The sequence below is a fragment of the Hyla sarda genome, chromosome 1 (genome assembly GCF_029499605.1).
Source record: "Hyla sarda isolate aHylSar1 chromosome 1, aHylSar1.hap1, whole genome shotgun sequence".
Classification (NCBI taxonomy): Eukaryota; Metazoa; Chordata; class Amphibia; order Anura; family Hylidae; genus Hyla; species Hyla sarda.
The window spans coordinates 259132600-259157527 of NC_079189.1; the positions used below are offsets into that span (position 1 = coordinate 259132600).

Here is a 24928-nt window from a genome sequence, read left to right on the forward strand (position 1 = left end):
TTGTCGCCTTCGGCTCAGATTTGGAAAAGGATTTATTGATGCTTAAATGCACAGTATAAAGGTCGTGAAGCCGTCAACGGCCATCCTAAGCTGAACGCGCCTGCTCTCGTCAGATCGCAGACTGCTACCCAGCTTAGGGCCCGGTAAGTACCAGCATGGGAGACTGGCTGGGAATCCCAGGTGTTGTTGACATTTTGCTCTGTAGCCGCCTTCCGCTCCGATTCCGAAAAGGATTTAGTGATGCTTAAATCCACAGTAGACAGGGTGTGAAGCCGTCTACGGCTATGCTAAGCTGAATGTGCCTGTTCTTGTGAGATCGCAGACTTCTGCCCTGCAAGTACGGGCATGGGAGACTGGCTGGCAATCCAAGGTGTTATTGACATTTTGCTCTGTTGCCGCCTTCCTCTCCGATTCCGAAAAGGATTTATTGATGCTTAAATGCACAGTATAAAGGGCGTGAAGCTGTCAACGGCCATCCTAAGCTGAACGCGCCTGCTCTCGTCAGAGCGCAGACTGCTACCCAGCTTAGGGCCCGGTAAGTACCAGCATGGGAGACTGGCTGGGAATATCAGGTGTTGTTGACATTTTGCTCTGTAGCTCTGTAGACATTTTGCTCCGATTCCGAAAAGGATTTATTGATGCTTAAATCCACAGTATACAGGGTGTGAAGCCGTCTACGGCTATCCTAAGCTGAATGCGCCTGTTCTTGTCAGATCGCAGACTGCTGCCCGGCAAGTACGGGCATGGGAGACTGGCTGGCAATCCAAGGTGCTATTGAAATTTTCCTCTGTTGCCGCCTTCCTCTCCGATTAAAAAAAATATTTATTGATGCTTAAATCCACAGTATACAAGGCGTGAAGATGTCAGCGGCCATCCTAAGCTGAACGCGCCTGCTCTCGTCAGATCGCAGACTTCTACGCAGCTTAGGGCCCGGTAAGTACTGGCATGGGAGACTGGCTGGGAATCCCGGGTGCTGTTGACATTTTGCTCTATTGCTGCCTTCCGCTCCGATTCCGAAAATAATTTATTGATGCTTAAATCCACAGTATACAAGGTGTGAAGCTGTCGACGGCCATCCTAAGCTTAACGCGCCTGCTCTCGTCAGATCGCAGACTGGTACAGATCTTAGGGCCCGGTAAGTACCGGCATGGGACACTGGCTGGGAATCCCGGCTGCCGTTGACATTTTGCTCTGTTGCCGCCTTCCGTTCCGATTCCGAAAAGGATTTATTGATGCTTAAATGCACAGTATAAAGGGCGAGAAGCTGTCAACGGCCATCCTAAGCTGAACGCGCCTGCTCTCGTCAGATCGCAGACTGCTACCCAGCTTAGGGCCTGGTAAGTACCAGCATGGGAGACTGGCTGGGAATCCCAAGTGTCGTTGACATTTTGCTCTGTTGCCGCCTTCCGCTCCGATTCCGAAAAGGATTTATTGATGCTTAAATCCACAGTATACAGGGTGTGAAGATGTCTACGGCCATCCTAAGCTGAATGCGCCTGTTCTCGTCAGAGCGCAGACTGCTACCCAGCTTCGGGCCTGGTAAGTACCAGCATGGGAGACTGGCTGGGAATCCCGTGTGCAGTTGACAATTTGCTCTGTCTCTGTTCCGATTCCGAAAATTATTTATTGATTCTTAAATCCACAGTATACAAAGTGCGAAGCTGTCAACCGCCATCCTAAGCTGAATGCGCCTGCTCTCATCAGATCGCAGACCGCTACCCAGCTTAGGGCCTGGTAAGTACCAGCATGGGAGACTGGCTGGGAATCCCGGGTGCAATTGACATTTTAATCTGTTGCCGCCTTCCGCTCCGATTCGGAAAATGATTTATTGATGCTTTAATCCACAATATACAGGGTGTGAAGCTGTCAACGGCCATCCTAAGCCTGAACGTGCCTGCTCTCATCAGATCGCAGACCGCTGCCCGGCAGATACCGGCATGGGAGAGTGGCTGGCAATCCAAGGTGCCATTGACATTTTGCTCTGTTGCCGCCTTCCTCTCCGATTAATAAAAATATTTATTGATGCTTAAATCCACAATATACAACGCGTAAAGATGTCAACGGCCATCCTAAGCTGAACGCGCCTGCTCTCGTCAGATCGCAGACTGCTATCCAGCTTAGGGCCCAGTAAGTACCGGCATGGGAGACTGGCTGGGAATCCCGGGTGCAGTTGACATTTTGCTCTGGTGCCGCCTTCTGTTCCGTTCCGATTCCGAAAAGGATTTATTGATGCTTAAATGCACAGTATACAAAGTGTGAAGCTGTCAACGGCCATCCTAAGCTGAACGTGCCTGCTGTCGTCAGATCGCAGACTGATACCCAGCTTAGGGCCTGGTAAGTACCAGCATGGGAGACTGGCTGGGAATCCCGGTTGCAGTTGACTTTTTAATCTGTTGCCGCCTTCCGCTCCGATTCGGAAAAGGATTTATTGATGCTTAAATGCACAGTATAAAGGGCATGAAGCAGTCAACGGCCATCCTAAACTGAACGCGCCTGCTCTCGTCAGATCGCAGACTGCTACCCAGCTTAGGGCCCGGTAAGTACCAGCATGGGAGATTGGCTGGGAATCCCAGGTGTTGTTGACATTTTGCTCTGTAGCCGCCTTCCGCTCCGATTCCGAAAAGGATTTATTGATGCTTAAATCCTTAGTATACAGGGTGTGAAGCCGTCTACGGCTATTCTAAGCTGAATGTGCCTGTTCTTGTCAGATCACAGACTGCTGCCCGGCAAGTACGGGCATGGGAGACTTGTTGGCAATCCAAGGTGCTATTGACATTTTGCTATGTTGCCGCCTTCCTCTCTGATTCCGAAAAGGATTTATTAATGCTTAAATGCACAGTATAAAGGGCGTGTAGCTGTCAATGGCCATCCTAAGCTGAACGCGCCTGCTCTAGTCAGATCGCAGACTGCTTCCCAGTTTGGGGCCCGGTAAGTACCAGCATGGGAGACTGGCTGGGAATATCAGGTGTTGTTGACATTTTGCTCTGTAGCTCTGTAGACACTTTGCTCCGATTCCGAAAAGGATTTATTGATGCTTAAATCCACAGTATCCACAGTATACAGGGTGTGAAGCCGTCTACGGCTATCCTAAGCTGAATGTGCCTGTTCTTGTCAGATCGCAGACTGCTGCCCGGCAAGTACGGGCATGGAAGACTGGCTGGCAATCCAAGGTGCTATTGACATTTTGCTCTGTTGCCGCCTTCCTCTCCGATTAAAAAAAATATTTATTGATGCTTAAATCCACAGTATACAAGGTGTGAAGATGTCAATGGCCATCCTAAGCTGAACGCGCCTGCTCTCGTCAGATCGCAGACTGCTACGCAGCTTAGGGCCCAGTAAGTACCGGCATGGGAGACTGGCTGGGAATCCCGCGTGCAGTTGACATTTTGCTCTGTTGCCGCCTTCCGTTCCGATTCCGAAAAGGATTTATTGATGCTTAAATGCACAGTATAAAAAGCATGAAGCTGTCAATGGCCATCCTAAGCTGAACGCGCCTGCTCTCGTCAGATCGCAGACTGGTACAGATCTTAGGGCCCGGTAAGTACCGGCATGGGACACTGGCTGGGAATCCTGGCTGCCGTTGACATTTTGCTCTGTTGCCGCCTTCCGTTCCGATTCCGAAAAGGATTTATTGATGCTTAAATGCACAGTATAAAGGGCGAGAAGCTGTCAACGGCCATCCTAAGCTGAACGCGCCTGCTCTTGTAAGATCGCAGACTGCTACCCAGCTTCGGGCCTGGTAAGTACCAGCATGGGAGACTGGCTGGGAATACCGGGTGCAGTTGACATTTTGCTCTGTTTCTGCTCCGATTCCGAAAATTATTTATTGATGCTTAAATGCACAGTATAAAGGGCGAGAAGCTGTCAACGGCCATCCTAAGCTGAACGCGCCTGCTCTCGTCAGATCGCAGACTGCTACCCAGCTTAGGGCCTGGTAAGTACCAGCATGGGAGACTGGCTGGAATCCCGGGTGCAGTTGACATTTTAATCTGTTGCCGCCTTCCGCTCCGATTCGGAAAAGGATTTATTGATGCTTAAATCCACAATATACAGGGTGTGAAGCTGTCAACGGCCATCCTAAGCTGAACGTGTCTGCTTTCCTCAGATCGCAGACTGCTGCCCGGCAGATACCGGCATGGGAGACTGGCTGGCAATCCAAGGTGCCATTGACATTTTGCTATGTTGCCGCCTTCCTCTCCGATTAATAAAAATATTTATTGATGCTTAAATCCACAATATACAAGGCGTGAACATGTGAACGGCCATCCTAAGCTGAACGCGCCTGCTCTCGTCAGCTCGCAGACCGCCACCCAGCCTAGGGCCCAGTAAGAACCGGCATGGGAGACTGGCTGGGAATCCCGGGTGCAGTTGACATTTTGCTCTGTTGCCGCCTTCCGTTCCGATTCCGAAAAGGATTTATTGATGCTTAAATCCACAGTATAAAAATCATGAAGCTGTCAATGGCCATCCTAAGCTGAACGTGCCTGCTCTCGTCAGATCGCAGACTGCTACCCAGCTTAGGGCCCGGTAAGTATTGGCATGGGACACTGGCTGGGAATCCTGGTTGCCGTTTACATTTTGCTCTATTGCTGCCTTCCGCTCCGATTCCGAAAATAATTTATTGATGCTTAAATCCTCAGTATACAAGGTGTGAAGCTGTCGACGGCCATCCTAAGCTTAACGCGCCTGCTCTCGTCAGATCGCAGACTGGTACAGATCTTAGGGCCTGGTAAGTACCGGCATGGGACACTGGCTGGGAATCCCGGCTGCCGTTGACATTTTGCTCTTTTGCCGCCTTCCGTTCCGATTCCGAAAAGGATTTATTGATGCTTAAATGCACAGTATAAAGGGCAAGAAACTGTCAACGGCCATCCTAAGCTGAACGCGCCTGCTCTCGTCAGATTGCAGACTGATACCCAGCTTAGGGCCTCGTAAGTATCAGCATGGGACACTGGCTGGGAATCCCGGCTGCCGTTGACATTTTGCTCTTTTGCCGCCTTCCGTTCCGATTCCGAAAAGGATTTATTGATGCTTAAATGCACAGTATAAAGGGCGTGAAGCTGTCAATGGCCATCCTAAGCTGAACGCGCCTGCTCTAGTCAGATCGCAGACTGCTTCCCAGTTTAGGGCCCGGTAAGTACCAGCATGGGAGACTGGCTGGGAATCCAAGGTGTTGTTGACATTTTGCTCTGTAGCCGCCTTCTGCTCCGATTCCGAAAACGATTTATTGATGCTTAAATCCACAGTATACAGGGTGTGAAGCCGTCTACGGCTATCCTAAGCTGAATGTGCCTGTTCTTGTCAGATCGCAGACTGCTGCCCGGCAAGTACAGACATGGGAGACTGGCTGGCAATCCAAGGTGCTATTGACATTTTGCTCTGTTGCCGCCTTCCTCTCCGATTCCGAAAAGGATTTATTGATGCTTAAATGCACAGTATAAAGGGCGTGAAGCTGTCAACGGCCATCCTATGCTGAACGCGCCTGCTCTCGTCAGATCGCAGACTGCTACCCAGCTTAGGGCCCGGTAAATACAAGCATGGGAGACTGGCTGGGAATCTCAGGTGTTGTTGACATTTTGCTCTGTAGCTCTGTAGACATTTTGCTCCGATTCCGAAAAGGATTTATTGATGCTTAAATCCACAGTATACAGGGTGTGAAGCCGTCTACGGCTCTCCTAAACTGAATGCGCCTGTTCTTGTCAGATCGCAGACTGCTGCCCGGCAAGTACGGGCATGGGAGACTGGCTGGCAATCCAAGGTGCTATTGACATTTTGCTCTGTTGCCGCCTTCCTCTCCGATTAAAAAAATTATTTATTGATGCTTAAATCCATAGTATACAAGGTGTGAAGATGTCAATGGCAATCCTAAACTGAACGCGCCTGCACTCGTCAGATCGCAGACTGCTACCCAGCTTAGGGCCCGGTAAGTACTGGCATGGGAGACTGGCTGGGAATCCCGGGTGCCGTCGACTTTTTGCTCTATTGCTGCCTTCCGCTCCGATTCCGAAAATAATTTATTGATGCTTAAATCCACAGTATACAAGGTGTGAAGCTGTCGACGGCCATCCTAAGCTTAACGCGCCTGCTCTCGTCAGATCCAGACTGGTACAGATCTTAGGGCCCGGTAAGTACCGGCATGGGACACTGGCTGGGAAAACCGGATGCCGTTGACATTTTGCTCTGTTGCCGCCTTCCATTCCGATTCCGATTCCGATTCCGAAAAGGATTTATTGATGCTTAAATCCACAGTATACAGGGTATGAAGATGTCTACGGCCATCCTAAGCTGAATGCGCCTGTTCTCGTCAGATCGCAGACTGCTACCCAGCTTCGGGCCTGGTAAGTACCAGCATTCGAGACTGGCTGGGAATCCCGGGTGCAGTTGACATTTTGCTCTGTTTCTGTTCCGATTCCGAAAATTATTTATTGATGCTTAAATCCACAGTATACAAAGTGTGAAGCTGTCAACGGCCATCCTAAGCTGAACGTGCCTGCTCACGTCAGATTGCAGACTGCTACCCAGCTTAGGGCCTGGTAAGTACCAGCATGGGAGACTGGCTGGGAATCCCGGGTGCAGTTGACATTTTAATCTGTTGCCGCCTTCCGCTCCGATTCGGAAAATGATTTATTGATGCTTAAATCCACAATATACAGGGTGTGAAGCGGTCAACGGCCATCCTAAGCCTGAACATGCCTGCTCTCCTCAGATCGCAGACTGCTGCCCGGCAGATACCGGCATGGGAGACTGGCTGGCAATCCAAGGTGCCATTGACATTTTGCTCTGTTGCCGCCTTCCTCTCCGATTCCGAAAAGGATTTATTGATGCTTAAATGCACAGTATAAAGGGTGTGAAGCTGTCAACGGCCATCCTAAGCTGAACGCACCTGCTCTCGTCAGATCGCAGACTGCTACCCAGCTTAGGGCCCGGTAAGTATCAGCATGGGAGACTGGCTGGGAGTCTCAGGTGTTGTTGACATGTAGCTCTGTAGACATTTTGCTCCGATTTCGAAAAGGATTTATTGATGCTTAAATCCACAGTATACAGGGTGTGAAGCCGTCTATGGCTATCCTAAGCTGAATGCGCCTGTTCTTGTCAGATCGCAGACTGCTGCCCGTCAAGTACAGGCATGGGAGACTGGCTGGCAATCCAAGGTGCTATTGACATTTTGCTCTGTTGCCGCCTTCCTCTCCGATTAAAAAAAATATTTATTGATGCTTAAATCCACAGTATACAAGGCGTGAAGATGTCAACGGCCATCCTAAGTTGAACGCGCCTATTCTCGTCAGATCGCAGACTGCTACGCAGCTTAGGGCCCATTAAGTACCGGCATGGGAGACTGGCTGGGAATCCCGGGTGCAGTTGACATTTTGCTCTGTTGCCGCCTTCCTCTCCGATTCCGAAAAGGATTTATTGATGCTTAAATGCACAGTATAAAAAGCATGAAGCTGTCAATGGCCATCCTAAACTAAACGCGCCTGCTCTCGTCAGATCGCAGACTGCTACCCAGTTTAGGGCCCGGTAAGTACTGGCATGGGAGACTGGCTGGGAATCCCGAGTGCCGTTGACATTTTGCTCTATTGCTGCCTTCCGCTCCGATTCCGAAAATAATTTATTGATGCTTAAATCCACAGTATACAAGGTGTGAAGCTGTCAACAGCCATCCTAAGCTTAACACGCCTGCTCTCGTCAGATCGCAGACTTGTACAGATCTTAGGGCCCGGTAAGTACCGGCATGGGACACTGGCTGGGAATCTCGGCTGCCGTTGACATTTTGCTCTGTTGCCGCCTTCCGTTCCGATTCCGAAAAGGATTTATTGATGCTTAAATGCACAGTATAAAGGGCGTGAAGCTGTCAACGGCCATCCTAAGCTGATCGCACCTGCTCTCGTCAGATTGCAGACTGCTACCCAGCTTAGGGCCCGGTAAGTATCAGCATGGGAGACTGGCTGGGAGTCTCAGGTGTTGTTGACATGTAGCTCTGTAGACATTTTGCTCCGATTTCGAAAAGGATTTATTGATGCTTAAATCCACAGTATACAGGGTGTGAAGCCGTCTATGGCTATCCTAAGCTGAATGCGCCTGTTCTTGTCAGATCGCAGACTGCTGCCCGGCAAGTACAGGCATGGGAGACTGGCTGGCAATCCAAGGTGCTATTGACATTTTGCTCTGTTGCCGCCTTCCTCTCCGATTAAAAAAAATATTTATTGATGCTTAAATCCACAGTATACAAGGCGTGAAGATGTCAACGGCCATCCTAAGTTGAACGCGCCTATTCTCGTCAGATCGCAGACTGCTACGCAGCTTAGGGCCCAGTAAGTACCGGCATGGGAGACTGGCTGGGAATCCCGGGTGCAGTTGACATTTTGCTCTGTAGCCGCCTTCCGCTCCGATTCCTAAAAGGATTTATTGATGCTTAAATCCACAGTATACAGGGTGTGAAGCCGTCTACGGCTATCCTAAGCTTAATGTGCTTGTTCTTGTCAGATCGCAGACTGCTGCCCGGCAAGTACGGGCATGGGAGACTGGCTGGCAATCCAAGGTGCTATTGACATTTTGCTCTGTTGCCGCCTTCCTCTCCGATTCCGAAAAGGATTTATTGTTGCTTAAATGCACAGTATAAAAAGCTTGAAGCTGTCAATGGCCATCCTAAGCTAAACGCGCCTGCTCTCGTCAGATCGCAGACTGCTACCCAGCTTAGGGCCCGGTAATTACTGGCATGGGAGACTGGCTGGGAATCCCGGGTGCCGTTGACATTTTGCTCTATTGCTGCCTTCCGCTCCGATTCCGAAAATAATTTATTGATGCTTACATCCACAGTATACAAGGAGTGAAGCTGTCAACAGCCATCCTAAGCTTAACACGCCTGCTCTCGTCAGATCGCAGACTGGTACAGATCTTAGGGCCCGGTAAGTACCGGCATGGGACACTGGCTGGGAATCTCGGCTGCCGTTGACATTTTGCTCTGTTGCCGCCTTCCGTTCCGATTCCGAAAAGGATTTATTGATGCTTAAATGCACAGTATAAAGGGCGTGAAGCTGTCAATGGCCATCCTAAGCTGAACGCACCTGCTCTCGTCAGATCGCAGACTGCTACCCAGCTTAGGGCCCGGTAAGTACCAGCATGGGAGACTGGCTGGGAGTCTCAGGTGTTGTTGACATGTAGCTCTGTAGACATTTTGCTCCGATTTCGAAAAGGATTTATTGATGCTTAAATCCACAGTATACAGGGCGTGAAGCCGTCTACGGCTATCCTATGCTGAATGCGCCTGTTCTTGTCAGATCGCAGACTGCTGCCCGGAAAGTACAGGCATGGGAGACTGGCTGGCAATCCAAGGTGCTATTGACATTTTGCTCTGTTGCCGCCTTCCTCTCCGATTAAAAAATATATTTATTGATGCTTAAATCCACAGTATACAAGGCGTGAAGAAGTCAACGGCCATCCTAAGTTGAACGCGCCTATTCTCGTCAGATCGCAGACTGCTACGCAGCTTAGGGCCCAGTAAGTACCGGAATGGGAGACTGGCTGGGAATCCCGGGTGCAGTTGACATTTTGCTCTGTTGCCGCCTTCCGTTCCGATTCCGAAAAGGATTTATTGAAGCTTAAATGCACAGTATAAAAAGCATGAAGCTGTCAATGGCCATCCTAAGCTGAACGCGCCTGCTCTCGTCAGATCGCAGACTGGTACAGATCTTAGGGCCCGGTACGTACCGGCATGGGACACTGGCTGGGAATCCTGGCTGCCGTTGACATTTTGCTCTGTTGCCGCCTTCCGTTCCGATTCCGAAAAGGATTTATTGATGCTTAAATGCACAGTATAAAGGGCGAGAAGCTGTCAACGGCCATCCTAAGCTGAATGCGCCTGCTCTTGTCAGATCGCAGACTGCTACCCAGCTTAGGGCCCGGTAAGTACCAGCATGGGAGACTGACTGGGAATCCCAGGTGTCGTTGACATTTTGCTCTGTTGCCGCCTTCCGCTCCGTTCCGAAAAGGATTTATTGATGCTTAAATCCACAGTATACAGGGTGTGAAGATGTCTACGGCCATCCTAAGCTGAATGTGCTTGTTCTCGTCAGATCGCAGACTGCTACCCAGCTTAGGCCTGGTAAGAACCAGCATGGGAGACTGGCTGGGAATCCCGGGTGCAGTTGTCATTTTGCTCTGTTTCTGCTCCGATTCCGAAAATTATTTATTGATGCTTAAATCCACAGTATACAAAGTGTGAAGCTGTCAACAGCCATCCTAGGCTGAACGCGCCTGCTCTCGTCAGATTGCAGACTGCTACCCAGCTCAGGGCCTGGTAAGTACCAGCATGGGAGACTGGCTGGAATCCCGGGTGCAGTTGCCATTTTAATCTGTTGCCGCCTTCCGCTCCGATTCGGAAAAGGATTTATTGATGCTTAAATCCACAATATACAGGGTGTGAAGCTGTCAACGGCTATCCTAAGCTGAATGCGCCTGTTCTTGTCAGATCGCAGACTGCTGCCCGGCAAGTACGGGCATGGGAGACTGGCTGGCAATCCAAGGTGCCATTGACATTTTGCTATGTTGCCGCCTTCCTATCCGATTATTAAAAATATTTATTGATGCTTAAATCCACAATATACAAGGCAAGAAGATGTCAACGGCCATCCTAAGCTGAACGCGCCTGCTCTCGTCAGATTGCAGACTGCTACCCAGCTTAGGGCCCAGTAAGTACCGGCATGGGAGACTGGCTGGGAATCTCAGGTGCAGTTGGCATTTTGCTCTGTTGCCGCCTTCTGTTCCGATTCCGAAAAGGATTTATTGATGCTTAAATGCACAGTATAAAAATCATGAAGCTGTCAATGGCCATCCTAAGCTGAACGCGCCTGCTCTCGTCAGATTGCAGACTGCTACCCAGCTTAGGGCCCAGTAAGTACCGGCATGGGAAACTGGCTGGGAATCCCGCTTGCCGTTGACATTTTGCTCTATTGCTGCCTTCCGCTCCGATTCCGAAAATAATTTATTGATGCTTAAATCCACAGTATACAAGGTGTGAAGCTGTCGACGGTCATCCTAAGCTTAACGCGCCTGCTCTCGTCAGATCGCAGACTGGTACAGATCTTAGGGCCCGGTAAGTACCGGCATGGGACACTGTCTGGGAATAACGGCTGCCGTTGACATTTTGCTCTGTTGCCGCCTTCCGTTCGGATTCCGAAAAGGATTTATTGATGCTTAAATGCACAGTATACAAAGTTTGAAGCTGTCAACGGCCATCCTAAACTGAACGCGCCTCCTCTCGTCAGATCGCAGACCGCTACCCAGCTTCGGGCCTGGTAGGTACCAGCATGGGAGACTGTCTGGGAATCCCAAGTGTCGTTGACATTTTGCTCTGTTGCCGCCTTCCGCTCCAATTCCGAAAAGGTTTTATTGATGCTTAAATCCACAGTATACAGGGTGTGAAGATGTCTACGGCCATCCTAAGCTGAATGCGCCTGTTCTCGTCAGATCGCAGACTGCTTCCCAGCTTCGGGCCTGGTAAGTATCAGCATGGGAGACTGGCTGGGAATCCCGGGTGCAGTTGACATTTTAATCTGTTGCCGCCTTCTGCTCCAATTCGGTAAAGGATTTATTGATGCTTAAATCCACAATATACAGGGTGTGAAGCTGTCAATGGCCATCCTAAGCCTGAACGTGCCTGCTCTCCTCAGATGGCAGATACCGGCATGGGAGACTGGCTGGCAATCCAAGGTGCCATTGACATTTTGCTCTGTTGCCGCCTTCTTCTCTGATTAATAAAAATATTTATTGATGCTTAAATCCACAATATACAAAGCGTAAAGATGTCAACGGCCATCCTAAGCTGAACACGCCTGCCCTCGTCAGATCGCAGACTGCTACCCAGCCTAGGGCCCAGTAAGTACCGGCATGGGAGACTGGCTGGGAATCCCGGGTGCAGTTGACATTTTGCTCTGTTGCCGCCTTCTGCTCTGATTCGGAAAAGGATTTATTGATGCTTAAATGCACAGTATAAAGGGCGTGAAGCTGTCAATGGCCATCCTAAGCTGAACGCGCCTGCTCTCGTCAGATCGCAGACTGCTACCCAGCTTAGGGCCCGGTAAGTACCAGCATGGGAGACTGGCTGGGAATCCCAGGTGTTGTTGACATTTTGCTCTGTAGCCGCCTTCCGCTCCGATTCCGAAAAGGATTTATTGATGCTTAAATCCACAGTATACTGGGTGTGAAGCCGTCTACGGCTATCCTAAGCTGAATGTGCCTGTTCTTGTCAGATCGCAGACTGCTGCCCGGCAAGTACGGGCATGGGAGACTGGCTGGCAATCCAAGGTGCTATTGACATTTTGCTCTGTTGCCGCCTTCCTCTCAGATTCCGAAAAGGATTTATTGATGCTTAAATGCAAAGTATAAAAAGCAGAAAGCTGTCAATGGCCATCCTAAGCAGAACGCGCCTGCTCTCGTCAGATCGCAGACTGCTACCCAGCTTAGGGCCCGGTAAGTACTGGCATGGGAGACTGGCTGGGAATCCCGGCTGCCGTTGACAATTCTCTCTATTGCTGCCTTCCGCTCCGATTCCGAAAAGAATTTATTGATGCTTAAATCCACAGTATACAAGGTGTGAAGCTGTCGACGGCCATCCTAAGCTTAACGCGCCTGCTCTCGTCAGATCGCAGACTGGTACAGATCTTAGTGCCCGGTAAGTACCGGCATGGGAGACTGGCTGGGAATCCCGGCTGCCGTTGACATTTTGCTCTGTTGCCGCCTTCCGTTCCGATTCCGAAAAGGATTTATTGATGCTTAAATGCACAGTATAACAAGCAAAAAGCTGTCAACGGCCATCCTAAGCTGAACGCGCCTGCTCTCGTCAGATCGCAGACTGCTACCCAGCTTAGGGCGCGGTAAGTACCAGCATGGGAGACTGGCTGGGAATCCCAGGTGTCGTTGACATTTTGCTCTGTTGCCGCCTTCCGCTCCGATTCGGAAAAGGATTTATTGATGCTTAAATCCACAGAATCCACAGTATCCACAGTATCCACAGTATACAGGGTGTGAAGATGTCTACGGCCATCCTAAGCTGAATGCGCCTGTTCTCGTCAGATCGCAGACTGCTACCAAGCTTCGGGCCTGGTAAGTACCAGCATGGGAGACTGGCTGGGAATCCCGGGTGCAGTTTACATTTTGCTCTGTTTCTGCTCCGATTCCGAAAATTATTTATTGATGCTTAAATCCACAGTATACAAAGTGTGAAGCTGTCAACGGCCATCCTAAGCTGAACGCGCCTGCTCTCGTCAGATCGCAGATTTTTACCCAGCTTAGGGCCTGGTAAGTACCAGCATGGGAGACTGGCTGGGAATCCCGTGTGCAGTTGACATTTTAATCTGTTGCCGCCTTCCGCTCCGATTCGGAAAAGGATTTATTGATGCTTAAATCCACAATATACAGGGTGTGAAGCTGTCAACGGCCATCCTAAGCCTGAACGTGCTTGCTCTCCTCAGATCGCAGACTGCTGCCCGGCAGTTACCGGCATGGGAGACTGGCTGGCAAACCAAGGTGCCATTGACATTTTGCTCTGTTGCCGCCTTCCTCTCCGATTAATAAAAATATTTATTGATGCTTAAATCCACAATATACAAGGCGTGAAAATGTCAACGGCCATCCTAAGCTGAACGCGCCTGCTCTCATCAGATCGCAGACTGCTACCCAGCTTAGGGCCCAGTAAGTACCAGCATGGGAGACTGGCTGGGAATCCCGGGTGCAGTTGACATTTTGCTCTGTTGCCGCCTTCCGTTCCGATTCCGAAAAGGATTTATTGATGCTTAAATGCACAGTATAAAAAGCATGAAGCTGTCAATGGCCATCCTAAGCTGAAAGGGCCTGCTTTCGTCAGAGTGCAGACTGCTACCCAGCTTAGGGCCCGGTAAGTACTGGCATGGGAGACTGGCTGGGAATCCCGGTTGCCATTGACATTTTGCTCTATTGCTCGAATTCCGAAAAGAATTATTGATGCTTAAATCCACAGTATACAAGGTGTGAAGCTGTCGACGGCCATCCTAAGCTTAACGCGCCTGCTCTCGTCAGATCGCAGACTGGTACAGATCTTAGGGCCCGGTAAGTACCGGCATGGGACACTGGCTGGGAATCCCGGCTGCCGTTGACATTTTGCTCTATTGCCGCCTTCAGCTCCGATTCCGAAAAGGATTTATTTATGCTTAAATCCACAGTATACAGAGTGTGAAGCGGTCTACGGCCATCCTAAGCTGAATGCGCTTGTTCTCGTCAGATCGCAGACTGCTACCCAGCTTCGGGCCTGGTAAATACCAGCATGGGAGACTGGCTGGGAATCCCGGGTGCAGTTGACATTTTACTCTTTTTCTGCTCCGATTCCGAAAATTATTTATTGATGCTTAAATCCACAGTATACAAAGTGTGAAGCTGTCAACGGCCATCCTAAGCTGAACGCGCCTGCTCTCGTCAGATCGCAGACTGCTACCCAGCTTAGGGCCTGGTAAGTACCAGCATGGGAGATTGGCTGGGAATCCCGGGTGCAGTTGACATTTTAATCTGTTGCCGACTTCTGCTCCGATTCGGAAAAGGATTTATTGATGCTTAAATCCACAGTATACAGGGTGTGAAGATGTCTACGGCCATCCTAAGCTGAATGCGCCTGTTCTCGTCAGATCGCAGACTGCTACCCAGCTTCGGGCCTGGTAAGTACCAGCATGGGAGACTGGCTGGGAATCCCGGGTGCAGTTGACATTTTGCTCTGTTGCCGCCTTCTGTTCCGATTCCGAAAAGGATTTATTGATGCTTAAATGCACAGTATAAAAAGCATGAAGCTGTCAATGGCCATCCTAAGCTGAACGCGCCTGCTCTCATCAGATCGCAGACTGCTAACCAGCTTAGGGCCCGGTAAGTACTGGCATGGGACACTGGCTGGGAATCCCGGCTGCCGTTGACATTTTGCTCTGTTGCCGCCTTCCGTTCCGGTTCCGTTTCCGATTCCGAAAAGGATTTATTGATGCTTAAATGCACAGTATACAAAGTGTGAAGCTGTCAACGGCCATCCTAAGCAGAACGCGCCTGCTCTCGTCAGATCGCAGACTGCTACCCAGCTTAGGGCCTGGTAAGTACCAGCATGGGAGACTGGCTGGGAATCCCGGGTGCAGTTGACATTTTAATCTGTTGCCGCTTTCCACTCCGATTCGGAAAAGGATTTATTGATGCTTAAATGCACAGTATAAAGGGAGTGAAGCTTTCAACGGCCATCCTAAGCTGAATGCGCCTGTTCTCGTCAGATCGCAGACTGCTTCCCAGCTTCGGGCCTGGTAAGTATCAGCATGGGAGACTGGCTGGGAATCCCGGGTGCAGTTGACATTTTAATCTGTTGCCGCCTTCTGCTCCAATTCGGTAAAGGATTTATTGATGCTTAAATCCACAATATACAGGGTGTGAAGCTGTCAACGGCCATCCTAAGCCTGAACGTGCCTGCTCTCCTCAGATGGCAGATACCGGCATGGGAGACTGGCTGGCAATCCAAGGTGCCATTGACATTTTGCTCTGTTGCCGCCTTCTTCTCTGATTAATAAAAATATTTATTGATGCTTAAATCCACAATATACAAAGCGTAAAGATGTCAACGGCCATCCTAAGCTGAACACGCCTACCCTCGTCAGATCGCAGACTGCTACCCAGCCTAGGGCCCAGTAAGTACCGGCATGGGAGACTGGCTGGGAATCCCGGGTGCAGTTGACATTTTGCTCTGTTGCCGCCTTCTGCTCTGATTCGGAAAAGGATTTATTGATGCTTAAATGCACAGTATAAAGGGCGTGAAGCTGTCAATGGCCATCCTAAGCTGAACGCGCCTGCTCTCGTCAGATCGCAGACTGCTACCCAGCTTAGGGCCCGGTAAGTACCAGCATGGGAGACTGGCTGGGAATCCCAGGTGTTGTTGACATTTTGCTCTGTAGCCGCCTTCCGCTCCGATTCCGAAAAGGATTTATTGATGCTTAAATCCACAGTATACTGGGTGTGAAGCCGTCTACGGCTATCCTAAGCTGAATGTGCCTGTTCTTGTCAGATCGCAGACTGCTGCCCGGCAAGTACGGGCATGGGAGACTGGCTGGCAATCCAAGGTGCTATTGACATTTTGCTCTGTTGCCGCCTTCCTCTCAGATTCCGAAAAGGATTTATTGATGCTTAAATGCAAAGTATAAAAAGCAGGAAGCTGTCAATGGCCATCCTAAGCAGAACGCGCCTGCTCTCGTCAGATCGCAGACTGCTACCCAGCTTAGGGCCCGGTAAGTACTGGCATGGGAGACTGGCTGGGAATCCCGGCTGCCGTTGACAATTTTCTCTATTGCTGCCTTCTGCTCCGATTCCGAAAAGAATTTATTGATGCTTAAATCCACAGTATACAAGGTGTGAAGCTGTCGACGGCCATCCTAAGCTTAACGCGCCTGCTCTCGTCAGATCGCAGACTGGTACAGATCTTAGTGCCCGGTAAGTACCGGCATGGGAGACTGGCTGGGAATCCCGGCTGCCGTTGACATTTTGCTCTGTTGCCGCCTTCCGTTCCGATTCCGAAAAGGATTTATTGATGCTTAAATGCACAGTATAACAAGCAAAAAGCTGTCAACGGCCATCCTAAGCTGAACGCGCCTGCTCTCGTCAGATCGCAGACTGCTACCCAGCTTAGGGCGCGGTAAGTACCAGCATGGGAGACTGGCTGGGAATCCCAGGTGTCGTTGACATTTTGCTCTGTTGCCGCCTTCCGCTCCGATTCGGAAAAGGATTTATTGATGCTTAAATCCACAGAATCCACAGTATCCACAGTATCCACAGTATCCACAGTATCCACAGTATACAGGGTGTGAAGATGTCTACGGCCATCCTAAGCTGAATGCGCCTGTTCTCGTCAGATCGCAGACTGCTACCCAGCTTCGGGCCTGGTAAGTACCAGCATGGGAGACTGGCTGGGAATCCCGGGTGCAGTTTACATTTTGCTCTGTTTCTGCTCCGATTCCGAAAATTATTTATTGATGCTTAAATCCACAGTATACAAAGTGTGAAGCTGTCAACGGCCATCCTAAGCTGAACGCGCCTGCTCTCGTCAGATCGCAGACTGTTACCCAGCTTAGGGCCTGGTAAGTACCAGCATGGGAGACTGGCTGGGAATCCCGTGTGCAGTTGACATTTTAATCTGTTGCCGCCTTCCGCTCCGATTCGGAAAAGGATTTATTGATGCTTAAATCCACAATATACAGGGTGTGAAGCTGTCAACGGCCATCCTAAGCCTGAACGTGCTTGCTCTCCTCAGATCGCAGACTGCTGCCCGGCAGTTACCGGCATGAGAGACTGGCTGGCAAACCAAGGTGCCATTGACATTTTGCTCTGTTGCCGCCTTCCTCTCCGATTAATAAAAATATTTATTGATGCTTAAATCCACAATATACAAGGCGTGAAAATGTCAACGGCCATCCTAAGCTGAACGCGCCTGCTCTCATCAGATCGCAGACTGCTACCCAGCTTAGGGCCCAGTAAGTACCGGCATGGGAGACTGGCTGGGAATCCCGGGTGCAGTTGACATTTTGCTCTGTTGCCGCCTTCCGTTCCGATTCCGAAAAGGATTTATTGATGCTTAAATGCACAGTATAAAAAGCATGAAGCTGTCAATGGCCATCCTAAGCTGAAAGGGCCTGCTTTCGTCAGAGTGCAGACTGCTACCCAGCTTAGGGCCCGGTAAGTACTGGCATGGGAGACTGGCTGGGAATCCCGGTTGCCGTTGACATTTTGCTCTATTGCTCGAATTCCGAAAAGAATTATTGATGCTTAAATCCACAGTATACAAGGTGTGAAGCTGTCGACGGCCATCCTAAGCTTAACGCGCCTGCTCTCGTCAGATCGCAGACTGGTACAGATCTTAGGGCCCGGTAAGTACCGGCATGGGACACTGGCTGGGAATCCCGGCTGCCGTTGACATTTTGCTCTGTTGCCGCCTTCTGCTCCGATTCCGAAAAGGATTTATTTATGCTTAAATCCACAGTATACAGAGTGTGAAGCGGTCTACGGCCATCCTAAGCTGAATGCGCCTGTTCTCGTCAGATCGCAGACTGCTACCCAGCTTCGGGCCTGGTAAATACCAGCATGGGAGACTGGCTGGGAATCCCGGGTGCAGTTGACATTTTACTCTGTTTCTGCTCCGATTCCGAAAATTATTTATTGATGCTTAAATCCACAGTATACAAAGTGTGAAGCTGTCAACGGCCATCCTAAGCTGAACGCGCCTGCTCTCGTCAGATCGCAGACTGCTACCCAGCTTAGGGCCTGGTAAGTACCAGCATGGGAGATTGGCTGGGAATCCCGGGTGCAGTTGACATTTTAATCTGTTGCCGACTTCTGCTCCGATTCGGAAAAGGATTTATTGATGCTTAAATGCACAGTATAAAGTGCGTAAAGCTGTCATCGGCCATCCTAAGCTGAACGCGCCTGCTCTCGTCAGATCGCAAACTGCTACCCAGCTTAGGGCCCGGTAAGTACCAGCATGGGAGACTGGCTGGGAATCTCAGGTGTTGTTGACATTTTGCTCTGTAGCTCTGTAGACATTTTGCTCCGATTTCGAAAAGGATTTATTGATGCTTAAATCCACAGTATACAGGGTGTGAAGCCGTCTACGGCTATCCTAAGCTAAATGCGCCTGTTCTTGTCAGATCGCAGACTGCTGCCCGGCAAGTACAGGCATGGGAGACTGGCTGGCAATCCAAGGTGCTATTGACATTTTGCTCTGTTGCCGCCTTCCTCTCCGATTAAAAAAAATATTTATTGATGCTTAAATCCACAGTATACAAGGCGTGAAGAAGTCAACGGCCATCCTAAGCTGAACGCGCCTGCTCTCGTCAGATCGCAGACTGCTACCCAGCTTAGGGCCCGGTAAGTACCAGCATGGGAGACTGGCTGGAAATCCCAGGTGTTGTTGACATTTTGCTCTGTAGCCACCTTCCGCTCCGATTCCGAAAAGGATTTATTGATGCTTAAATCCACAGTATACAGCGTGTGAAGCCGTCTACGGCTATCCTAAGCTGAATGTGCCTGTTCTTGTCAGATCGCAGACTGCTGACGGCAAGTACGGGCATGGGAGACTGGCTGGCAATCCAAGGTGCTATTGACATTTTGCTCTGTTGCCGCCTTCCTCTCCGATTAAAAAAAATATTTATTGATGCTTAAATCCACAGTATACAAGGCGTGAAGATGTCAACGGCCATTCTAAGCTGAAAGCGCCTGCTCTTGTCAGATCGCAGATTGCTACGCAGCTTAGGGCCAAGTAAGTACCGGCATGGGAGACTGGCTGGGAATCCCGGGTGCAGTTGACGTTTTGCTCTGTTGCCGCCTTCCGTTTCGATTCCGAAAAGGATTTATTGATGCTTAAATGCACAGTATAAAAAGCATTAAGCTGTCAATGGCCATCCTAAGCTGAACGCGCCTGCTCTCGTCAGATCGCAGACTGCTACCCAGCTTAGGGCCCGGTAAGTACTGGCATGGGAGACTGGCTGGGAATCCCGGTTGCCATTGACAATTTGCTCTATAGCTCGAATTCCGAAAATAATTTATTGATGCTTAAATCCACAGTATACAGGGTGTGAAGATGTCTACGGCCATCCTAAGATGAATGCGCCTGTTCTCGTCAGATAGCAGACTGCTACCCAGCTTCGGGCCCGGTAAGTAACAGCATGGGAGACTGGCTGGGAATCCCGAGTGCAGTTGACATTTTGCTCTGTTTCTGCTCCGATTCCGAAAATTATTTATTGATGCTTAAATCCACAGTATACAAAGTGTGAAGCTGTCAACGGCCATCCTAAGCTGAACGCGCCTGCTCTCGTCAGATCACAGACTGCTAACCAGCTTAGGGCCTGGTAAGTACCAGCATGGGAGACTGGCTGGGAATCCCGGGTGCAGTTGACATTTTAATCTGTTGCCGCCTTCCGCTCCGATTCGGAAAAGGATTTATTGATGCTTAAATCCACAGTATACAGGGTGTGAAGCAATCTACGGCTATCCTAAGCTGAATGTGCCTGTTCTTGTCAGATCGCAGACTGCTGCCCGGCAAGTACGGGCATGGGAGACTGGCTGTCAATCCCAGGTGCTATTGCCATTTTGCTCTGTTGCCGCCTTCCTCTCCGATTCCGAAAAGGATTTATTGATGCTTAAATGCACAGTATACAAGGCGAGAAGATGTCAACGGCCGTCCTAAGCTGAACGCGCCTGCTCTCGTCAGATCGAAGACTGCTACCCAGCTTTGGGCATGGTAAGTACCTGCATGGGAGACTGGCTGGGAATCCCGGGTGCAGCTGACATCTTGCTCTGTTTCTGCTCCGATTCCGAAAATTATTTATTGATGCTTAAATCCACAGTATACAAAGTGCGAAGCTGTCAACGGCCATCCTAAGCTGAACGCGCCTGCTCTCGTCAGATCGCAGACTGCTACCTAGCTTAGGGCCTGGTAAGTACCAGCATGGGAGACTGGCTGGAAATCCCGGGTGCAGTTGATATTTTAATCTGTTGCCGCCTTCCGCTCCGATTCGGAAAAGGATCTATTGATGCTTAAATCCACAATATACAGGGTGTGAAGCTGTCAACGGCCATCCTAAGCCTGAACGTGCCTGCTCTCCTCAGATCGCAGACTGCTGCCCGGCAGATACCGGCATGGGAGACTGGCTGGCAATCCAAGGTGCCATTGACATTTTGCTCTGTTGCCGCCTTCTTCTCCGATTAATAAAAATATTTATTGATGCTTAAATCCACAATATACAAGGTGTAAAGAAGTCAACGGACATCCTAAGCTGAACGCTCCTGCTCTCGTCAGATCGCAGACTGCTACCCAGCTTAGGGCCCAGTAAGTACCGGCATGGGAGACTGGCTGGGAATCCCGGGTGCAGTTGACATTTTGCTCTGTTGCCGCCTTCCGCTCCGATTCGGAAAAGGATTTATTGATGCTTAAATGCACAGTATAAAGGGCATGACACTGTCAACGGCCATCGTAAGCTTAACGCGCCTGCTCTCGTCAGATCGCAGACTGCTACCCAGCTTAGGGCCCGGTAAGTACCAGCATGGGAGACTGGCTGGGAATCCCAGGTGTTGTTGACATTTTGCTCTGTAGCCGCCTTCCGCTCCGATTCCGAAAAGGATTTATTGATGCTTAAATCCACAGTATACAGGGTGTGAAGCCGTCTACGGCTATCCTAAGCTGAATGTGCCTGTTCTTGTCAGATCGCAGACTGCTGCCCGGCAAGTACGGGCATGGGAGACTGGCTGGAAATCCAAGGTGCTCCTGACATTTTGCTCTGTTGCCGCCTTTCTCTCCGATTCCGAAAAGGATTTATTGATGCTTAAATGCACAGTATAAAAAGCATGAAGCTGTCAATGGCCATCCTAAGCTGAACTTGCCTGCTCTCGTCAGATCACAGACTGCTACCCAGCTTAGGGCCCGGTAAGTACTGGCATGGGAGACTGGCTGGGAATCCCGGGTGCCGTTGACATTTTGCTCTATTGCTGCCTTCCGCTCCGATTCCGAAAAGAATTTATTGATGCTTAAATCCACAGTATACAAGGTGTGAAGCTGTCGATGGCCATCCTAAGCTTAACGCGCCTGCTCTCGTCAGATCGCAGACTGGTACAGATCTTAGGGCCCGGTAAGTACCGGCATGGGAGACTGGCTGGGAATCCCGGCTGCCGTTGACATTTTGCTCTGTTGCCGCCTTCCGTTCCGATTCCGAAAAGGATTTATTGATGCTTAAATGCACAGTATAAAGGGCAAAAAGCTGTCAACGACCGTCCTAAGCTGAACGCGCCTGCTCTCGTCAGATCACAGACTGCTACCCAGCTTAGGGCCCGGTAAGTACCAGCATGGGAGACTGGCTGGGAATCCCGGCTGCCGTTGACATTTTGCTCTGTTGCCGCCTTCCGCTCCGATTCCGAAAAGGATTTATTGATGCTTAAATCCACAGTATACAAAGTGTGAAGCTGTCAACGGCCATCCTAAGATGAATGCGCCTGTTCTCGTCAGATCGCAGACTGCTACCCAACTTCGGGCCTGGTAAGTAACAGCATGGGAGACTGGCTGGGAATCCCGAGTGCAGTTGACATTTTGCTCTGTTTCTGCTCCGATTCCGAAAATTATTTATTGATGCTTAAATCCACAGTATACAAAGTGTGAAGCTGTCAACGGCCATCCTAAGCTGAACGCGCCTGCTCTCGTCAGATCGCAGACTGCTAACCAGCTTAGGGCCTAGTAAGAACCAGCATGGGAGACTGGCTGGGAATCCCGGGTGCAGTTGACATTTTAATCTGTTGCCGCCTTCCGCTCCGATTCGGAAAATAATTTATTGATGCTTAAATCCACAGTATACAGGGTGTGAAGCCATCTACGGCTATCCTAAGCTGAATGTGCCTGTTCTTGTCAGATCGCAGACTGCTGCCCGGCAAGTACGGGCATGGGAGACTGGCTGGCAATCCCAGGTGCTATTGCCATTTTGCTCTGTTGCCGCCTTCCACTCCGATTCCGAAAAGGATTTATTGATGCTTAAATGCACAGTATACAAGGCAAGAAGATGTCAACGGCCGTCCTAAGCTGAACGCGCCTGCTCTCGTCAGAGCGAAGACTGCTACCCAGCTTTGGGCCTGGTAAGTACCAGCATGGGAGACTGGCTTGGAATCCCGGGTGCAGCTGACATGTTGCTCTGTTTCTGCTCCGATTCCGAAAATTATTTATTGATGCTTAAATCCACAGTATACAAAGTGTGAAGCTGTAAACGGCCATCCTAAGCTTAACGCGCCTGCTCTCGTCAGATCGCAGACTGGTACAGATCTTAGGGCCCGGTAAGTACCGGCATGGGAGACTGGCTGGGAATCCCGGCTGCCGTTGACATTTTGCTCTGTTGCCGCCTTCCGTTCCGATTCCGAAAAGGATTTATTGATGCTTAAAGGCACAGTATAAAGGGCAAAAAGCTGTCAACGGCCATCCTAAGCTGAACGCGCCTGCTCTTGTCAGATCACAGACTGCTACCCAGCTTAGGGCCCGGTAAGTACCAGCATGGGAGACTGGCTGGGAATCCCAGGTGTCGTTGACATTTTGCTCTGTTGCCGCCTTCCGCTCCGATTCCGAAAAGGATTTATTGATGCTTAAATCCACAGTATACAAAGTGGGAAGCTGTCAACGGCCATCCTAAGCTGAACGCGCCTGCTCTCGTCAGATCGCAGACTGCTACCCAGCTTAGGGCCTGGTAAGTACCAGCATGGGAGACTGGCTGGGAATCCCGGGTGCAGTTGACATTTTAATCTGTTGCCGCCTTCCGCTCCGATTCGAAAAAGGATTTATTGATGCTTAAATCTACAATATACAGGGTGTGAAGCTGTCAACGGCCATCCTAAGCCTGAACGTGCCTGCTCTCCTCAGATCGCAGACTGCTGCCCGGCAGTTACCGGCATGGGAGACTGGCTGGCAATCCAAGGTGCCATTGACATTTTGCTCTGTTGCCGCCTTCCTCTCCGATTAATAAAAATATTTATTGATGCTTAAATCCACAATATACAAGGCATGAAGATGTCAACGGCCATCCTAAGCTGAACGCGCCTGCTCTCGTCAGATCGCAGACTGCTACCCAGCTTAGGGCCCAGTAAGTACCGGCATGGGAGACTGGCTGGGAATCCCGGGTGCAGTTGACATTTTGCTCTGTTGCCGCCTTCCGTTCTGATTCCGAAAAGGATTTATTGATGCTTAAATGCACAGTATAAAAAGCATGAAGCTGTCAATGGCCACCCTAAGCTGAACGCGCCTGCTCTCGTCAGATCGCAGACTGCTACCCAGCTTAGGGCCCGGTAAGTACTGGCATGGGAGACTGGCTGGGAATCCCGGTTGCCATTGACATTTTGCTCTATTGCTCGAATTCCGAAAATAATTTATTGATGCTTAAATCCACAGTATACAAGGTGTGAAGCTGTCGACGGCCATCCTAAGCTTAACGCGCCTGCTCTCGTCAGATCGCAGACTGGTACAGATCTTAGGGCCCGGTAAGTACCGGCATGGGACACTGGCTGGGAATGCCCGGCTGCCGTTGACATTTTGCTCTGTTGCCGCCTTCCGTTCCGATTCCGAAAAGGATTTATTGATGCTTAAATGCACAGTAGAAAGGGCGAGAAGCTGTCAACGGCCATCCTAAGCTGAACGCGCCTGCTCTCGTCAGATCGCAGACTGCTACCCAGCTTAGGGCCCGGTAAGTAACAGCATGGGAGACTGGCTGGGAATCCCAGGTGTCGTTGACAGTTTGCTCTGTTGCCGCCTTCCGCTCCGATTCCGAAAAGGATTTATTGATGCTTAAATCCACAGTATACAGGGTGTGAAGATGTCTACGGCCATCCTAAGATGAATGCGCCTGTTCTTGTCAGATCGCAGACTGCTACCCAACTTCGGGCCTGGTAAGTAACAGCATGGGAGACTGGCTGGGAATCCCGAGTGCAGTTGACATTTTGCTCTGTTTCTGCTCCGATTCCGAAAATTATTTATTGATGCTTAAATCCACAGTATACAAAGTGTGAAGCTGTCAACGGCCATCCTAAGCTGAACGCGCCTGCTCTCGTCAGATCGCAGACTGCTAACCAGCTTAGGGCCTGGTAAGTACCAGCATGGGAGACTGGCTGGGAATCCCGGGAGCAGTTGACATTTTAATCTGTTGCCGCCTTCCGCTCCGATTCGGAGAAGGATTTAATGATGCTTAAATCCACAGTATACAGGGTGTGAAGCCATCTACGGCTATCCTAAGCTGAATGTGCCTGTTCTTGTCAGTTCGCAGACTGCTGCCCGGCAAGTACGGGCATGGGAGACTGGCTGGCAATCCCAGGTGCTATTGACATTTTGCTCTGTTGCCGCCTTCCGCTCCGATTCCGAAAAGGTTTTATTGATGCTTAA

The 24928-nt window shown here is 50.2% G+C and overlaps 13 pseudogenes; all 13 read left to right on the plus strand.

Annotated features, from left to right (window-relative positions):
* The first annotated feature begins 72 nt into the window (after window positions 1-72).
* Window positions 73-192, plus strand: LOC130320227 (5S ribosomal RNA; annotated as a pseudogene).
* Window positions 193-464: 272 nt separating this feature from the next.
* LOC130352097 (5S ribosomal RNA) lies at window positions 465-584 on the plus strand (annotated as a pseudogene).
* A 278-nt stretch (window positions 585-862) lies between these two features.
* Window positions 863-982, plus strand: LOC130332923 (5S ribosomal RNA; annotated as a pseudogene).
* A 284-nt stretch (window positions 983-1266) lies between these two features.
* Window positions 1267-1386, plus strand: LOC130352709 (5S ribosomal RNA; annotated as a pseudogene).
* A 7651-nt stretch (window positions 1387-9037) lies between these two features.
* Window positions 9038-9157, plus strand: LOC130352552 (5S ribosomal RNA; annotated as a pseudogene).
* Window positions 9158-9831: 674 nt separating this feature from the next.
* On the plus strand, window positions 9832-9951 carry LOC130352261 (5S ribosomal RNA; annotated as a pseudogene).
* Window positions 9952-12005: 2054 nt separating this feature from the next.
* On the plus strand, window positions 12006-12125 carry LOC130331793 (5S ribosomal RNA; annotated as a pseudogene).
* A 2687-nt stretch (window positions 12126-14812) lies between these two features.
* Window positions 14813-14932, plus strand: LOC130353123 (5S ribosomal RNA; annotated as a pseudogene).
* An 876-nt stretch (window positions 14933-15808) lies between these two features.
* On the plus strand, window positions 15809-15928 carry LOC130331805 (5S ribosomal RNA; annotated as a pseudogene).
* Window positions 15929-19422: 3494 nt separating this feature from the next.
* On the plus strand, window positions 19423-19542 carry LOC130326345 (5S ribosomal RNA; annotated as a pseudogene).
* A 267-nt stretch (window positions 19543-19809) lies between these two features.
* On the plus strand, window positions 19810-19929 carry LOC130328346 (5S ribosomal RNA; annotated as a pseudogene).
* Window positions 19930-23175: 3246 nt separating this feature from the next.
* Window positions 23176-23295, plus strand: LOC130351023 (5S ribosomal RNA; annotated as a pseudogene).
* A 1267-nt stretch (window positions 23296-24562) lies between these two features.
* LOC130318392 (5S ribosomal RNA) lies at window positions 24563-24682 on the plus strand (annotated as a pseudogene).
* The last annotated feature ends 246 nt before the right edge of the window (window positions 24683-24928 follow it).